This window comes from Mastomys coucha, unplaced genomic scaffold (assembly GCF_008632895.1).
Source record: "Mastomys coucha isolate ucsf_1 unplaced genomic scaffold, UCSF_Mcou_1 pScaffold22, whole genome shotgun sequence".
In the NCBI taxonomy this organism is placed as follows: Eukaryota; Metazoa; Chordata; class Mammalia; order Rodentia; family Muridae; genus Mastomys; species Mastomys coucha.
The window spans coordinates 178,344,203-178,363,877 of record NW_022196905.1 but is presented as its reverse complement, the minus strand read 5'-3'; the positions used below and the strand labels follow the sequence as shown (position 1 = coordinate 178,363,877).

Sequence of the window (19,675 nt, the reverse complement as noted above, 5' to 3'; positions counted from 1 at the left end):
CTGTCTCTGTGTCTCTGTCTCTGTGTCTCTGTCTCTCTCTCTCTCTCTCTCTCTCTCTCTCTCTCTCTCTCTCTCTCTCTCTCTCTCTCTCTCTCTCATCCCCAAGGTCCAATCTGCTAGTCTTGTCCCCAGCCATACAACAAAACACCAGCTGAAATCTTCCCTCAGCCTGACTGTCCCACATCTCCTTCTAACCATCCCTCCTTACAACTTCTTGCTTTGTCCTAGACCCCATCACCACAAGGCATCCTCTGCTAACCCAAAGACTGCTACTCTGAGGTCAAGTAGTAGGCCAAAGGCAGACACACATCTCTCCTACTGCTCCTGAGATCCAACACCCTCAGTCTCATCCCTAGCTCTGTAGTTAAAGCCCAGCTCTCCTACCATACATAGCAGGCACTGAATACACCAATGTAGTTGGAGCACAAGAAAAAGACCTTAAAACGGTTTTGTGAATATTATAGAGTTCCTTAATGAGGAAGTGAATAAATCCTTTTTAGAATCCAGAACAACGAGGGAATTCTGGAAAAGAAACTTTAGTAATTTGAAAAAAGATCTACGGAGGCAAGCTTCAGCAACAGAATACAAGAGATGGAAAATCTCAGCCATTTAAAGATATGATAGAAGAGATGGATACGTTAGTCATAGAAAATATTAAATCAAAAAGAAAAACTAACTTTTGTGACATGCAGCTTGGTCTTCATGTAGGTCCCCTAACGGTTGGAATGGAGACTGTCTCTGACTCTATTTTCTACAATTGGATCCTTTTCCCCTAACTGGACTGACTGCCTAGTTGGGCCTCAGTGGGACAGGATATGCTCAGTCCTGCTAGGACCCCAGTGGGGCTCCTCTTCTCTGAAGAGAAGGGGAGGAGGTAATGTGGAGAAAAGACTTGTGCTATGAACTTTCCTCTTAGAACCACTTTCATTGTATCCCATACATTTGGGTAAGTTTTGCATCCATTTTGATTGAGTTCTAGGAAGTCTTTAATTTCTTTATTTCTGTCTTGACTCAATAGAGAGCCGATCAGTTCCTGTGAGTTTACAGAACTTTCTGCTGTTTTGTCATTGAAATCCAGTTTTAATCCAGGGTAATCTGATAGGGTGCAGCAGGTTATTTCAATTTTGTATTGGATATTGAGATTTGTTTTGTGACTGAGTACATGGTCCATTTTAGAGGGAGGCTCATGAGGTGCAGAGTAGAAGGTACACTTGTTTGTGTTTTAGTAAAGTATTCTGTAAATATATGTTATGCAGCAAGCATAGGGCCTACGTGTGTCTGTACCAGGTCCTCAGCATATATATTATAGCTATTAGCTTAGGGCTTGGGGGCAGGGAATTACTTATTGTAAAAATGAATAAGTCTCTGATTCTTGTGTCTGCCCTTGGAACTCATTTCTTCCTGTTGGGTTGTCATGTTCAATTTCAGTATGATAGGATTTTGTTTTGTTTTTTCTTTCTTCATCTAATATTTTATTTTGTCTTGTTTGGTTTTTATCTCTTAGAAGCTTGTTCTTTTTTAATAAGAGACAGAGAAGAGATGTGGGGAAGAACTGGGAGGAATAGAGGGAGGAGAAACTATAATGAGGTGACATGGTGTGAGGAAAGAATTTATTTTCAACACAGCTTCTCCCTCAGACTCATTGGTAGTCTGCTAGTAGGAGATCTTCATCACACTCTCTTCACTTCTTTTGTTTTCGTGGACCGCTTCAAGGACTAAATATGCGTGAGTGCATCTGCATCCATGTTGGCCAGGCTGGTGTCCAGATCGGCAATGCCTACTGGGAGCTCTACTGCCTGGAACATGGCACCCAGATGCCAAATGGCAAGACTTGGGGAAGGAGATGACTCCTTCAACGCCTTCTTCAGTGAGACAGGAGCTGGCAAGCATGTGCCCCAAGCAGCGTTCGTAGACCTGGAACCCACAATTGTTGATGAAGTTCGCTCTGGCACCTACTGCCAGCTCTTCAACCCTGAGCAGCTCATCACAGGCAAGGAAGATGCTGCCAATAACTATGCCCGTGGCCTCTACACCATTGTCAAGTAGATCACTGACTTGTCTTGGACAGGATTCGCAAGCTGGCTGATTAGTGCACAAGTCTCCAGGGCTTCTTGGTTTTCCACAGCTTTGTGGGGTGGAGGGGACTGACTCTGGGTTCACCTCCTTGCTAATGGAGCGGCTCTCTATTGATTACGGAAAGAAGCCCAAGCTTGGAGTTTTCCATTTACCCAGCCCCCCAGGTTTCCACTACTGTGGTTGAGCCCTACAATTCCATCCTCACCACCAATACCACCCTGCAGCACTCTGATTGTGCCTTCGTGGTGGACAATGAAGCTATCTATGATATCTGTCTTAGAAACCTCGACATTGAGCGTCCAACCTACACTAACTTTAATCATCTTATTAGCCAGATTGTGTCTTCCATCACTGCTTCCCTCAGATTTGATGGGCCCCTGAATGTTGATCTGACAGAATTCCAGACCAGCCTGGTATCTATTTCCCTCTGGCCACTTATGCCCCTGTCATCTCTGCTGAGAAAGCCTACCATGAGCAGCTTTCTGTAGTGGCTGCTTAGAGTCAGCCAGCCAGATGGTGAAATGTGATCCTCGCCATGGTAAATACATGGCTTGCTGCCTGATGTACCGTGCTGATGTGATTCCCAAAGATGTCAATTTTGTCATTGCCATCATCAAGACCAAGCATACAATCCAGTTTGTGGACTGATGCCCCACTGGCTTCAAGGTTGGCATTAATTACCAGTCTCCGACTGTGGTACCTGGGGGTGACCTGGCCAGGGTCCAGAGAGCTGTGTGCATGCTGAGTAACACCACAGTTGTTGCTGTGGCCTGGGCTCGCCTAGATCACAAGTTTGATCTGATATATGCCAAGCATACCTTGTACACTGGTATGTGGGTGAGTGCATGGAGGAGGGGACTTCTCTGATACCGGTGAGGACATGGCTGCCCTAGAGCAGGATTATGAGGAGGTTGGGGCAGATAGTGTTGAAGGAGACAATGAGAGTAAAGAATATTAATTCATGTGCTGGAATTTTACACTTCTCATTTTTGTCTTTGTGTGAGTTTTAACTGTCCTAAACTGTTAACTAAAGTGTTTCCATTTTAAGTGTGGAAAAAAAGAATTTTTTTCAATAAAAGTAAGAATATAAATATCTACATTTAATTTTATATATGTACTTATTAATATCCTGATTATCATTCATGTTGATTTCAGGTGAAATTGGAACACATATATAAAAATCCTTAGAGAATTTGATCATCACCAAATCCAAATATTTTCTTATATTTCCATATGGGCACAATGAGAAAATCATGAAGTTCTAACTGAAATATGTCACTCTCTCTCTGCCACACATAAGTAGATTATTTTATCTCAAGAGAAAAACTTAACCTTGATATATATAATATAAAATTAGCAATAATTCAACCATTCATCTACATGATTGCTGTAAAAAATGTTGAAGCATGAATTTCGGACCCACTCTTATAACCCTTAAGAATTATTCTTAATTCTTTCTATACATACAAACATACATACATACTTCTAATACTATACATCTTAGGACAAATTTATACTACAAAATAAACTGTGTACTACTCGCTGTTTGCCATCATGCTTGCGAGTTGGTAGAAAAGGTGACAGGAGATTTTGTGGTTGACATTTCTACATAGGAAGAGCTAGGAACAACCTAGCAATACAAGGAAATTACTGTAAAGTTCATCTCTACATCTATAATCCCAACTTCTCTCTACTTGGATGGCAGAAAAGCCATTCATTCATGCCAATATTACCACAAAAGAGAGGAAGAATATTTGGTAAAACTGTACGGAGCAAGTCATTGACATTTATGAGTTGCAGAAAATTAATTTTAAACATTTCAGCCATGTGTGGCCTTAAAAAAATCGTTGCTAAGCAACTGCCCTTAAACAAGGAGACTGAATATGCATGTGAGACTCTTGAAAGCCTGAAGTTCATTTGTTTCATAGAAAGTGTGGAGTTCAAGTGTGCTAAAAGTACCAATGAGATTCTGAAATAAAGATTACTGAATCAAGAGTATGAAGATGCATGAGTCCCCAATTACCTATAAATTTGCGTTCATAGGCAAACACAAACATGTTACAAAGAGAGCATGGATAGATACTATAAACATTCATCATGTTATTAACCTTTATTAATTTGTTCTTATAAAATTTCATTACTTACATTTATTTAGGGATTAAAATAAAATAAATAGCAGTATTATAATCACTAAGCAGAAATCATTTAAATTAACACATCCACACATTGAACACCTTTTTTGGACAAATTTCTCTAAAGAACCCGATTTTCAGGAGGCTCTTTCCCTGTGAGGACATAGAGGATATAGAGGAGGAAAGATAATCAATAATCCTTGGAACACGACCAAACCACTCCAGGACAAAGTAAAGAAAGCTATGGCGATGTCATCCACAAAAGTCTTTTCTCTATCAAGTGGAAAGGCTTAACAGCTACCAGGAAATCTAAGGTCTTAGGTGAAATGAAGCTCAGTATATTACGAAGTTTATGGGCGATGTCTGGAGCAATTTTGTTCCTTAAGAAACCTCTTGAATCTCGGTGAACAACACTTTAAATTGCCAAGTCAAAGATCGAGCTGTAACAAAGTCTCAGCAAAAGGTTTTCCTAGTTTCTCACCAAGTAAACAATATAGATTACACAATAAATAAAACACTGCAGAAACAATTCTGGCATGGATGTTGGTAGCATAATTCTTTGCAATTGCTATATAATAATCTAACATATATTAAGGTCTCTAAACTGAGTAATTATGGGCACGTCTGAAATATTTTGACAATATTAAAAAAAATTATGATATACTTTATCATGCTTTGAAATTTTCATCCATTACTTCATAATTTATTTCTCTTAGGCTTATTTTCTCCAGAGAAATTAATATAATTGCTAAGAACATGAAAAATAAAAACATAGATTTCCTCACTTACATATTAGCTTCAGAATTTGTTGGTGAAAATTTAAGACTATTTACTTCATTTTTAAAACATAGGACACTATTGCTCAAATGAAGACAATAGGCATTAACATTAAGCTCTTGGTTCAGAGTTTAGAACAAAAGAAAGACATGTGGATTATAAGTACTCTGACATTTTGGATGTCCGTGTTCTGTCAGAATATTAAATATGGATGAGCACACTTAAGAGTAGATATTAAACTACCTTACCTATTTAGAAAATACAATAAAAATTAAGATGGTATTACAAGTATTGTAAAAACATTACATGTTTGGTATTTATTTTCCTACTACTTTAGTCTGGATTCACCAGAGAACAGACATGGACAATGAGATTTTTTTTATGGAACTAGCTGGAATGTTTATAAAGATTGACAATGTCCAAACAAAGACGTCAGGAAGAAACTCACTTGACAATCCCAAAGGAATCAATGCCACCAGGATTCCTGGCCGGAGGTTAGGAGATGATGTATGTATGAGCTGGGGAGTCAGGCAGCAGAAACATCCCTGGGTACTTTTGATTTGTTCTTACTTTCAACGGCTTGGATGAAAACTCCACCTACCACCAGTAACTGGGATAATAATTTGCCTTATATTCTCTGCTAATGCAGATATCAATTTGACTCAGAAATTCTTAAGACATATAAGACATAGAGAGTATTTAACCTAATATTAGGGTATTCCATGACCTACTCAATTTGGTACATAAAATTAACCAAACTGAAATACATCCCTGTTGAAAATGTAATGTATATAAAGATTTTAAAATCACATTTTATTTCATTTAAAGATCCTTGAAATTAAACTTTACAGACTTTAAAACTGAGAAAAAGTTCTGTTCATTATAAAATACCCAGTCTCAGGTTATCTTTTAGAGTACTGCAAGACTAAAATCTGCATCAGAGTATTGTTCATGGCCTAGGGATGGGCATGTCAGCCCACATGATCACTATTCCTTACACGCAAAGTGAATCACTGTGTGCTCAAAGCTCATTCCTTAGGGATTATTTTACATTGTTGATGTTAGAGATGTTCTATGCAGCATCTCTGCTGATATTGCTTTCCACTAGGAGATGGTACCCAAGTACTGGGAAGAACCCTGTGCTATCAGCAATGAGTTTGATCTTTCTTCATCAATGAAACATACAGAAACTCCAGAAGGTTGTAGTGCTAAAACAAGAATGGCGACCATGAGCATTTGGGCTTCTTTTCTAGGGAACCAGCTTGTGCCTTCAAGCCCTGCATGGGCTCTCTCATTGTCTAGATGATAGAGAGGTTGTATGCACACAGATTTTATGTGTTGTTGGCTTGCTTATCTAAAAACTAGTCCATGGAAAATCAGACCAGATAAATTGATGCCTCTATCACAGTTTAATTCATAGACCAACTGCTGTTTCTTTAAATGACAGTGATTATCTAAGAAAGATAATATGTTTTTGCTAAGACACCAGAAGTCCCTGAATTCATTCATAGGAGCTTGCTAAAAGTCCAAAATAGCAACTTGATCAGCCACAGATAATTTCAACCCTATTGGATCTGCCAGGTCATGTTGCCTGATCTACAAAGATACATACAACCTGAACAAATTGTACAGCCTACTTTTGACATAAATTACCTCAAAATTAGCAGATTTTTGGAGGCTATGGCAGACCAACATGAGGATGCCTCCAAAATCCAAAGAACCTCAACAGGTACTGAGAGTATTTTTATCATATTATTAGCAAGATGCAACAACTCATCACTAACATTAGACACGGTACATCAATCTGTTACAGTCAGGATCTAAAAAAATTAATCAGTCAGTGAAGAAAAGGGACATTTCGAGCCTCATCTAATCTATACAAGTTCATAGTGAGTGTGCATACAACCCTTTGTTCTTTTTGGGAGTAAGAGTAACCCAAGAAAAATATTCTACACCACTGATGCTGTATCATGCCATGTGTAGATAATCAGTGCTCCTTATTGCTAGGGTTATAGTTGGTAGCCTGTCCAGATACAGTCAATTAAAACTCAAATGAAGGAATCTCAAGAAATAAGTTAAAAAATTAAAAATCATGCTTAGAATTCTGTTTTTCATCTCTAAATCAAACTTCTCTAAAAAGACAAAATCTATAGGATCTAAGGATCTCTCTCCTTTTCTCTCTCTCCACCCCTCCCTCCCTACTCCTCCCACCCTTTGTTCTACTTCCTCTCTAAGAACAAAACATTTCTTTTTCCAAGAGAAAGAGGAGAAAGAAACTCCTTTGGAATGGAACAAGAGAAAGTAAAAAGATGGAGACAGAGAGGGGGGCATTGGCTATGAAGACTACGTCCCAGCATGTATGTGAAACCAATCAGTAAGTCTCCTAGACGTCCAGTGGACAAAGGGCTATGTTTCAGCCCAAGTACAAACTTCTGGATCCTTGATTCTCACTCTGTGAATTCTAGTCTGAGCATCCATTTGAGGTCAGGAAAAGGTTAATGCCTAGCACAATGTGAGGCAGAGAGATATAATTCTCTATTGCTACAACTTTTGATCTGTGTGGGCCTCCAGGGAGTAGGTCAGGCCCCTTCCCTTTGGACAAGGAATTGCTTTACTCTCTCTACTGATCAAAATGTTTATCCCATTGAGAAACTCCCTTTCAGACACACATGATACCCATGTTACAGAGCAAATATTTAAAATAAGTTTAAATTCTGGAGCCAACCTGCTTTTTAAATATTTGGTGTTGTTTTCTCATAATACCAAACCACAGTCAAGTGCAGGATCATCTTCTATGTTTCCATGAGACATAGCAGGAAACTATGAAGACTGGTGTAAAATCTGGTTTCCAGTGCTAAAAATCTTCTTGCCCCTTGCCCATTCTTTTTATTGCTCCTTCAGGCTCTTATTCAGGACTTTTACTACATCTAAGATATAGATTTGGGGTCTCCAAAATTTGTTACCCCAAGATTCAGAGAAGGTCTCCCAGCCTACTGGGCACTTTATTTTCAAATCAATTCTGTTATTCAGGGTGCATTTGTTCACTTTCCTTCCTTTATAAGCTATGTTTTCTTTATCTTAACAACATGCATTGGTGCTATACTAGTTTCTCATTCCTCTTGAGTAACCTTTTATATTTACATGAAGATTTGCTGCTATTCTGTCTCAGGAATTTTCTGTCTAGTGACTTTCTTTCATGCTGTTGCTTTTATTGAAATATGCAATTTTCGTTACCTGCTTAATTTTCATGAAAGAAAGTCTTAAACTGCAAAATACTTATAGCTGAAGTATTTCCTAAGCAGTCCCTGTTTTCTGACAATAAGTAATGTTTTTTTTTTACTTGTTTTGTTTTGTTTTTTAATGTAAGACAGGTCTTTGCCAACTAAATTGAAGTAAGAAGCCAGGCATAGGTCCTGGGGCTATGTCAATGAATAGGCTGGCTTGCCTTCATATAAACAGCAATACGTTTTGTAAGGATTCACGTTTTTTTTTGTGTGTGTGCTTTGCAGTGTCCAGATGGAAACAGTTGTTTTGTTTCTTTGCTTGGTGCTAATGGCCATTCTGTGAATCCCTGCAGCACATATTTATTATAGCTTCAAAGATATTTTTCTGCCTTTATCTCAAAGGGACAGACCTAAGAACTATGCCACCTAGATAACTACACACTTCTTCCATATGTCTGTTAATCAATTTGAAGATATTCTCCTTGTAGGCCCTGTTGATTCTGGTCCTGTAATTTAGCTCATAATTTGATGAGAATGATAATTATTAATTTTCACCCCATTGTTCTATACCCATGTGGCTTTTCTCTGTAGATCTCATTTTCATGTTTTACATAATCATTACTCTGGTCCAAGCCACCATGTGCCTTCTTTCCTTCATCAATACCTTAATATGTGTGTTGTAGGAAAATAGATGTGAAAAAAGAGAAAAGTCATATTTAACAAATCAGAAAGACAAACCCATGTTTTCAGATGCTTGTAGCCAACCATTGGACTGAGCACGGGGTTCCTTATGGGGTCCCCAGTGGAGGAGTTAGAGAAAGGAATGAAGGAACTAAAAGGATTTACAACTCATAGGAAGACCAATAATATCAACCAACAATAGCCCCAAAGCTCCCAGGGACTAAACCACCAACCAAAGACTACACATGGAGGGACCCATGGCTCCAGCTGCATATGTAGCAGAGGATGGCCTTGTTGGGTATCAATGGGAGGAGAGGCTCTTGGTCCTGTGAAAGCTTGATTCCCCAGTGTAGGGGAATTGAGGGCGGGGAGGCAGGAGTGGGTGGATGGGTGGGTGGAGGGTAGCTCTCATAGGGTGGATGAGATAGGGAGTTTCTGGGAGAGGGGAAGGACGGAGAAAGGGGATAACATTTGAAATGTAAATAAATAAAATATCCAATAAAAATTGAAAAATAAATATGGTCAAATAAAATGGAAAAAAGAACTTATCTGGCACAGAGTAAAGCATGTGTCTTAGGTAGCAGATGGCAAATTGGCAATATTAATAATCATGTCTTCTAATGTTTCCTTCTTTATGCCTTTCAGAATTCAAGATTCTTTTTATCATTTATTTTATTGAGTTGTAGGATATTTGAAGATAAGCTTCATATTAATCTAGCATTATCCTTAGTAGATTACTTAGGAATGTTATTTACATTTTACAATTTTACAGATTTATGAAGACTAATGTATCTGTTAGCTTTCTCATGGCTGATAAAAATCTCTGACATAAACATCTTAAAAGAGAAAAGATGTTCTCCAGATCCATCCATTTACCTAAGAATTTCATAAATTTATTGTTTTTAATAGCTGAGTAGTACTCCATTGTGTAGATGTACCACAATTTCTGTATCCACTCCTCTGTTGAGGGACATCTGGGTTGTTTCCAGGTTCTGGCTATTATAAATAAGGCTGCTATGAACATGGTGGAGCATGTGTCCTTATTACATGTTGCAGTATCTTTTGGGTATATGCCCAGTAGTGGTATGGCTGGGTTCTGTGCCCCAGTGTAGGGGAATGCTAGGGCCAGAAAGTGGGAGAGGGTGGGGTGGCAGGCATGGGGAAGTGGGAGGCAACAGGGGTTTGTTTTTGTTGTTTTTGTTTGTTTCTTTGTTTTTTGGAGGGGAAACTGGGAATAGAGAAATTTTCATGTAAATAAAGAAAATATCTAAAAAAAAAAAGAGAAAAGATGTGTTTAGTTGTTAAGTTCAAATGTTTTAATAAATTGTAGAGAAAATGGGCATGATAGAATAATACAGACATTTAACTCATGTGTATTTGATTTTTTAAAATTATTTTTCTACAAATGTATTGAATAACTTGAGCCAGTCTTAATATTGTATTGTCTTATAGTTTAATATACTTCTTAGAACTTCAGGCATAATGGGTTGATCTTTGTCTAGAAAAAAGTTGAACTATGAACCAGATTTCATTTATCCAATTTGGATGACATTAGTAAAGAATTAACAAGGATGCTGAATGCTCAAATGAAAAGGAATTCACCTGATGTGGTTTTGTTAGTTCCAAACCTCCACTGAAAGTCCTAAAGCAATATAATGGTACAATTTAATTATAGGAACCTAAATTCTAAATGTGCTAAATAAACAGATTTGTTAATCAATTTTTGACTTTCATTACACTCAGCATATGATACATGAATATGTCAAGTATAAAACAGATATGAATTAATTATTCATCTAAAACAAGACCCTGGGCTCCCAACAAGAGTCCATTAAGTAAGAACAGGATTCTCACACAATCTCACTTTGGGCTGCCTTTCATTATTTTACAACCCCTTCTCCAAGGCTCAAGGATAATGACAGAAAGGAGGATATAAAGATTGTAACAGCCAGAGGAATAGACATATGTGGCAAAAACAATATTAGCTTGAGATGAGTAAACATAAACTCATATCAAATGGGACTGCCTACACAAAAGGCAAAATACAAGAACAGGTTAGGGTGGAGCTAATGAATCTCACCTCTGTCTGAAGCACTATGGGCAGTTTGATTTCTGTGGGGATGGGGCGGGTCAGCTTTCTTCAAGGATGCCCTCCCTGAGAGGTTATTCATGCTCTAGTAGATATTGCAAAATCCATGGATAAACAAACAGAACTAAATAGACTCAGACCACAGAGAAAAATAGAGAAACTATTTATACTGTATGTCACCTGCCCCTATCTATCTATCTATCTATCTATCTATCTATCTATCTATCTATCTATCTATCTATCTACCTACCTACCTATCCATCCATCCATCCATCCATCCATCCATCTACCTATCTATCTATCTATCTATCTATCTATCTATCTATCTATCTATCTATCTATCTATGTCTAGAACTCCTTTTCTCTATTTCTTTCTCTGTCTCTGCCACTTACTGCCATATCTGCACACTCTCACTGTCTTTCATTATCATCAAATAACATAATTGGGTTTTAGCCATTTAGTTGAGTTCACCTATGATGCACATCTACTGCCTTTACTTTATTTTTCAGAATATGTAAAAATTCTGGGGCATCCTTTGTGTTGGCCTCTTGACTTTATCCTTGTATCATAGTTTGAATAAAAAAAAATTAGGAGGTTTTAGCCCCTTGACTACTTCAACAGACAATAACTGGTGACAGTTTCAGTATGATATCTAAACTTCATTGGTCAATGACTTCCAGGGAGTACACGAATTTAGTATGAAGTGTAAAGTAGTACGGATTTGATTTTTTAAAAGGCTAAAAATGGAAAGACTTGAACTTAAAAGGGCATTCATCATGAGATCTCTTAATAGATTCCTAAAGAACTATATCCTGTGTAGTTGTATGAAATTGTTAAAGAAAGATTTATTTGAAAATTTGAGGTTACATATTCTAGGAAATATATTCTAGCATAAATTATTCTAGGAAAGCAAGGAGGTTTATTTTTATCATTTAAAAATCACAGTCTATGCATATTAAATTGGGAACAATTTACACTTTTAAAAGGCATAAGATGCTACATTAATTACTTTAAATTGGTAATCTAGCCAAAAATGAGTGAATTCTTACCCAGAATTAAAGAGCACAAATCATGTGCAGGTCAACAACTTTAAATTATAAATTGAGCAACTGAATCAGAAAATTTTTGATAAAGGAGACTTAAGTATTTTTTCTGCTACATCTTTGTTTCTTTAGGGTAGACTATGACAACCAAGGCCTCCGAAAAACCTTCCTCTTTGAAAAGCATTCTCATGTTTCCTTCTGACAGATGAATTACTCAGCATATTCTTAAATTTCTATTATTAGAAATATAGGCACCATTGCTATAAAAAATTTGAATTGAATTAAACACCACTGTATTTAAACATTTTTTTGCTTGTTTTATTTTTGTCTGTTTAAAAAAAGTTGAATTTAGAGGCAGGTAGCTTTCTGAGTTTGAGGCCAGCTTGGTTTACAGAGTGAGTTCCAGGACAGACAGGGATATACAGAGAAACCCAGTCTCAAAAAATAAAAAAACAAAAAAACAAAAAACAAAAAACAAACAAAAAAACAAAACAAAAAAACAAAAAAAGAAAAGAAAAAGAAAAAGTTGAATTCTTTATTCATTTCCTTAAGAGTTTCAACTTTTGTACAATGTGTGTTTATCACAATTATCACCCCCCAAATCTTCCTTGATACATGTCCTTACCTAATCAATTCAACATATCTTTCTTTTTCTTAAACCCTTCTACACTGCTATGAATAGTTCAATATCTACCATATGTGGCCTCTGATAGAAGCATAGTAAACATATAAGGGATTATGCTCTTAGAAAACTATCTGCTCTTGTAGCAACTAATGACTGTGGAGAGTCACACAGCATACAGAAACACCTCAGATGAGGCATAAGCGATACATTGATCTACTGGTATAGTAATAAGTCATTAAGAATTAGTTTACAATTATGGCCTGTGGCCTGGCTGCCTATAGGTTTGTGGCCTGATAATGGTGCCTGTTGATTTAATCTTACAGAGAGTAGATTTTAATCCAGTTATGGACTGACTGGTTATCTCCTCCCCCTCCTGAAATTTGTGTCACTATTAAACCAGTGGGTATATCTTACCAGGTCAATCATTGTTGTAGTTTGTAGCATTTATTGGTAGTTATGATTAATGGTCACTTTTTTCCTCTCATAGATTGGATAGAATGGTGTGAGTTGAGCTAGCCAGAAGGGATGAACCTTCTGCACCAGCTTAGTTTAGACTTTTTTTGGTCTCAGATACCTGAAGACTTCACCAATATAGTCTTTCCAGCAAATTATGGTGGGTAACCAAGAGCAATGGAAATAGGCTATGATGTTTTAAAATTTCTCTAGTAACTTATTATCCAAGATTCCAAAAGGGAAAAGACCTAGTCTTGGCTTTGGGATTTTTATTTGTTAGCCCTTAGTGTCTAGTAGAGAGCAATGTTGCCCTGCCAGAGTAGAAATACAAAATGCTCTCTTTGAAGACTGTCCAAAACACAAACATATGATTTTAATGGGAGAATTTCTTCAGCAACATGTTTTGGAACTTTTAGACCTTACAAGTAAATTAATTAATACATTAAAAATAAATGAACCATAAATCTAAAAACTATCATCATAGTTACAGCTAGGCTTAATAGTAAGTGCAGAGAAAATTTTTGGTCACAAATTTTTACCTTATTTTAGACATCACAAGCAAGGCTGATTCTTTAAAAGAAAATATTACATTTGAATTCACCAAAATCACAATTTTTGCCATTTGAAAGATACTATCTTGAGAATAGAATGTTAAATCACAGGTTGTCAAAAACAGTTTTAAATATTATATTCAATAAATACTTATATTCAAAGTTCAGAGAGAACTCTAACAATCCAATAAGAATATTTCAAAGTCCAAGAACATGCAATATAATGTTATGAAGAATTTACAGACCCTTAGATACAAAATAGGATAGAAACTAATCATGTATAACTTCAAAAAATGCAACACAAACTACCAATTATAAACATCGCAAAATACTGGCATGGTCACAGGGGTTATGCAGATATTCTTCGAATTTTATTACGAACATTGAGTAGAAATGTTCTTAGTCGGTGATGATAAGATTGTAAAACATTATGTAACCTATGAAGAAGATCTGGGCAATATCTTGATAAGTTAAATATGTACCAGACATCTGAAATGGTGACTTGATTACAAGATTTTTAACTAGGAAAATTAAAACATATACTGACTAACACTTGTACATAGAAATTTTGTGTATTAAGAAAACTTAATCCTAGAAACAAACAAAATGTCCACAAAGAATTGAATAGATCAAAATAATTTGCAAGTATATCCACATAATGGAATACAGTTCAGCAATGAAAAGAAATGAATCTTGGTACCCAAGATTATTTCAGAATAAATGAGTGAAAGAAACTATCAAAGAAATGTATGTTGTATAATTTCATTGTTATAGTAGTCTATATTGCAGGCCAACCCACTGGGGCATAAAATTGAGGTTTTTATAGCTTGTAGGGAGTAAGAGTTTTAATAGGGATATCAAACATTGTTAATGTAACAAAGAAACTTTTAACAGTTATGTCTATTCATTTATTTAGTTATTGGTTTTATGAGCATATACATCTACTATATTTTATCAAATTGAATACTATAAAGATAATCTTGTCAATTATCCCACAAATGACATACCAGGGACAATACAAGAAAAATAAATTTTTGTTGTACCATGGCCTGCTCGCTGCTGCGTCCTGGAGCTCTCTCTCCTTGCTGCTGAGGCCTACGGGTAGGGTGGGTTAGTCAGGAAGGAGGCAATGCATAAATGAGATATTTTATGTAGGAAGGAGAAAATAGGCCCATCAAGTAGAGAGAACAAAAGGAGAGGAAGGAGAAGAGAAGGAAAGAGAGAGAAAGGAGAGGAAGAAAGCAAGAGAACAAGAAGGCGAGAGAAGAGAACAAAGAGTAGGAAAGAGGGGAAAAAGGCAAGAGAAGAAAGAGGGCAAGAGAGGAAGAAAAGAAGCAAGAGAGGGAGGAGAAGGCAAACAGCTCGTTATATTGTATGGGGCATGGCATGCTTGGCTTTGGTCAGGTGACTGGGGGTAGTGTCCAGCTAGAATGCTGGGAGCTTGGGGCATTGTCTGCCTGGTAGAGCAGACATCTCCAGCGGAGGCAGCTGGAGACAATGACTCAGAAGTTATAGCAGAGCTCCTTCCACCCCCTGCAAGCAGAAAACTGCTCACTGAGGCTCCAGGGCTGAAGGCCAATTACTCACCTGAGCCTAAGTTGCCTGAACTGACCACTGACCCACAAATTTTCTTTGTGATTAAAAATTTTCTAATCGATTTTTAAAAATATGTATGTGCACTATAACTCTTAATTTTACAAATATTAGCACATAAAACTGTTTATATTTTCCAATTGTCTCTAATGTTTATAAGTTCTTTGTGTTGAAAACATCAAAAATTCTTTCTTTCAGCTTTTTGGAAATATAGAGTACATTACAATTATCTGCACTCCCGCCATGGTACAGCAGCACACCAGAGCTCTTTCCTTCTTTATAGATGTCTTGGTAACATGGACTAATATTTAATTATTCCCACCCACGAACTGGTGGTCAAAAGCCCATGTTTAACTTCTATGAACTCAACATCTTTAGATTTATGTGTGAATGAGATCATAAAGAGATTTTTTTTTAATTTTCATACAGCTAAATTGAGATTTTTTTAAATTTTCTTACAGCTACATCAAGATTTTATGTTTTATAATGGAAAATAATTCTAATACATATATATATATATATATACATATATATAATCATAAAATATGTTTATCCATTCATACCCTGGTAGACACTAAGGTTCTTTTTATTTCTTGGATACTGTGGATAGTGATGCAATAGCATGCTTATGTCCTTTTGACATATTAATTTCATTTTCTTTTGATATATATACCTAGTATTCAGATTGCTAGACAACATGATCTTTCTATTCTTGATTTGATCAGGGAATTTCATGCTATACTCCAACTCTCCGATGCCTTTGTCACCCAGTAACCAGTCCACAATATCATTCTATAAATATTTGTCTCTTTATAACCTTGTCTGAAGCTGTAATTCTTGTCTTTTCAACAGCAGCCATCCTACTGGAGTGAAATGACATGACACTGTCGGTTTGATTTTTATTTACCTATTGATTGATAATATTGAACATATTTTCATATTTATCTTGGCCACTGATATGGAATAATACTTACTATTAAGTGATATTAGCTGTATGTCTTGCAGACACTTAAGTCTAATCAAGTTACAAAAATAAAAAGAGTATTAAGCAATGCTAAGTACATGGTCCCCAGTGAAAGAGTTAGAGAAAGGACCTATGGAGCTGAGGGGTTTGCAGCCCCTTAGGACGAACAACAATATGAACTAACTAGTACCCTCAGAGCTCCCAGGGTCTCAACCACCAACCAAGGACTGCACACCGTGGGTCTGATTGTTCTGGCAGCATGTGCATAGTAGAGGATTGCAAATTTGATCATCAATCGGAGGAGAGGACATCGGCCCTGTGAAAGTTCTGTGCCCCAGTGTAGGGGAATGTCAGGGCCAAGAAATGGGAGAGGGTGGGGTGGCAGGTATGGGGATAGGGGAGGCAGCAGGGGTTTGTTCTTGTTGTTTTTGTTTTTTTGTTTGTTTGTTTTTTGGAGGGGAAACTGGGAAAGGAGAAATTTACATGTAAATAAAGAAAATATCTAATAAAAAATAAGCAAACAAAAATGCATTTTCCCTTAACCTTTAAAAACCATGGCTTTGCAAATAGAGTTTAAACTCATAGAGGACCCCTGTAGGGAGCACAGACAGGCACAAAGCAGATATTATGCCAGGTGTGAGGGTATCACAGTAGCATTTCCTCACTGTAATTACATTGTTGGTTATTTCTTGTGAATGACACCTCATAGATAAGCACTGTTCTTCAGAACTTTAAGAATGAAATTCCCTCTAAGATATCTGATACTGAAGAACTGAAGTATGCAAAATACAGTTCTACTCTGATATAGCTCTCAAATTTCTTTACCAATGAAGCCACTTTTTATAGAAAGCCCCTATGCTTTGATAGAGGGTAAATTAGGATAGGACCCAAGTTTAGCATGCATTTACTGAGTATGTAATGTGTTAGGCATTGTACACACAAAAATGTATAGAACACAGGAGAATCTCAACTCTGAAAGAACTTTTGGTTTTGAATATTGAGGTGGTTTAAATGCCTCAACCAGAAGCCAGTATTAAACTAAATCCTATGTAGTTTGTATGAGCATAAGGTTTAATCTACACTGTAGTATAATGTATTTTACTGTAAAGTTTAAAACAATAGAACAGATACTTCCTGAGGGAGGTAAAGTGACATTGACAGTATCATATGTCAAGACTTGACATCCCAAATTGGGTCACGAATAACATTATAGATTCATTTCTGTCCCTTTATTTCTACCCTCATAAACTCTTATTCTTACATTTCATTTACAGTTTCAAGCACTGTTCTTCTTCTGCTGAAATCTGTCCTAGGATTCTATTTCATTGCATTTGTTAAGAAGAGGCATCACTGAATAGGCTGACGAGATTGACTTCCTGTATAGATTCCCTAGTATTTCATGTTAACCAGGGTCACTTTGCTTTAGAGAAAAGAATCTTATGTATCCATCAAAATGGACCTGCAGCCTTTAAATGCTCTGAAGGAGCTCTTAAAAACGTCCAACTTACTAACAAGCATAAAATGAGAACTCTACAGAAAGGTCAGCTCTGCTGTGAGCGTCTCACCGTGTAAGGAGTGGTCCTATGGGAACACGGCATATCTTAAAAGACAGCTCTAATGTCTCTATGATTGGAAGAATTAGACAGGAAGGAGAAAGCCTGAGAAATCCTATGATAATATTAAACTCACACCCCAGCTATTATAAAAAAAGCTCCTGAACTTCGGAGTGTATCTAGCATCCTGAAAGTTGAGGACTTTTGATTGCTGATGTGGTCAAGAAGTCACTGATCTCCAGAATGGGAGAAGAAAACCTTTATTTAGATGACAAGAAAATAAACAAAATGATGAGCTAATTCCCTACAAATGATATTTCATGTTATTTTATTAAAAATGATTTTGAATAGTATTATGAAAAGGTTTACATGGGTTTGCACATGTGTATGCCTGTTGGGGGGGCACTGTGTGGGGAGATGTGTGTATGCCTGTGTGTCTCCTTGAGGGATTCACTAGTGGAAATAAATTCAACTTTTAAAAAATTGTTTGGGTTTCTCAAAATTGTTTTATCATTTGTTAGTTTAAGTTTGCAACATAATACTATGAAATAAATATTCAATATTAGTCCCCACTCCTTTCATGCAACTCTAAAAAATTAGAATTGCTAATGCGATGAACCCCTATTTGTGTGATAAGGATGGGCTCCCTCTATGTTGCTTTAGCATGGGGAGTGATCCCACAAAATATGCACACAGAATTATAGAACTGAAGCTTTGGGCCGAAACCCTGAACCTCTTGAGAGAAGAAGGAGGGCAGCAAAGATTGCTCTTCAATGGCCAGTGATTTAATCAGTTATTGATTATCAATGAAGTTTCCAAAAAATTCTTCAAAGGACAGAACTTGTAATATTCTAGATGGAGGAACAGCTGGGGTTTCCTGGGATGTGTATATTCAGAGAAATTTCAAAATCTTCCACGTTTTCCTTCTCCTATATATAACCCTGTACATTTCTTCTCTTGAATTCTTTATCTCTTACCAAATAATAAATCAGGAAGTCATAGTGTTTCCATGAATTATGTAAGCCACAAAAATTAGTAGAATCCAGTGAGGGTTTTACAGTAATTTATAGCTGGCTGATCAGATGCATGGTTAACTAACCTGGGGCCTCACACTATCATCTCAAAGGAGGAACAGTTTTGAGACTGAGCCATTAACCTGCAGCATCTGCCACTAGCTCCACAAAATAATGTCAGGGCAGAATTGGATTACAGGACACCCACCTGCTATCCCTGGGGAGTTAATTGAATTTTTGCTAGTGAGAAAAAAAAATCCCTTGCCCTTATAGTCTCAGAAATGTCCTTGTTATGGGTAGCAGGAAAAACATAGTCTGAGTTTCAACTACAGGCCAAAGATGTTGCTCACAAGTGACTACAAGCCACTTGGTTGAATTATTTTATTCTACTTTAATATTGGAATGCATTTAGTTTACTCCCTCTAAGAAAAAGTGTGAAGGAGACAGAAAGAAAAATTAGTTTCTGGAACAACCAGGAATCATTCCTGCTTCATGTTCCTGAGGTTCTATTCCTCTGCTTGGAGAAAAGAGGATGCTCTATATAAATGATTCCTCATTATAGTTGGAGAAATCCTAGATTGCATTATGTTATATTGTCTTCCTGAGAATTGCTGGTTGAAACTACATGTGTTCTGAGATTTCCCAGAGTTGTGGTTAAGAAGTGAAGTACCCCTTAAAATTTCTTCCTTGTAAAGCTTGGATTATGAGAATATGATGCAAATCTCATCCAGGATTAATCTGCTCATGAGATCATGCAGAACTGGCTACCAGAAAATGGACCCTTCCATATCCCCCGCTTCTCTTCTTCTTCCTCTCCATTCCCCTTTAGAAATTTCCTGTTACACTCTTCCACCCTGATGTTTCTTTTGCCACAGGCCTGAAAGATGTAGCCTTGGGTAT

At 36.9% G+C, this 19,675-nt stretch overlaps 1 pseudogene; it reads left to right on the top strand.

Annotated features, from left to right (window-relative positions):
• Positions 1 to 594: 594 nt before the first annotated feature.
• On the top strand, positions 595 to 3,034 carry LOC116069166 (annotated as a pseudogene).
• Positions 3,035 to 19,675: the final 16,641 nt, after the last annotated feature.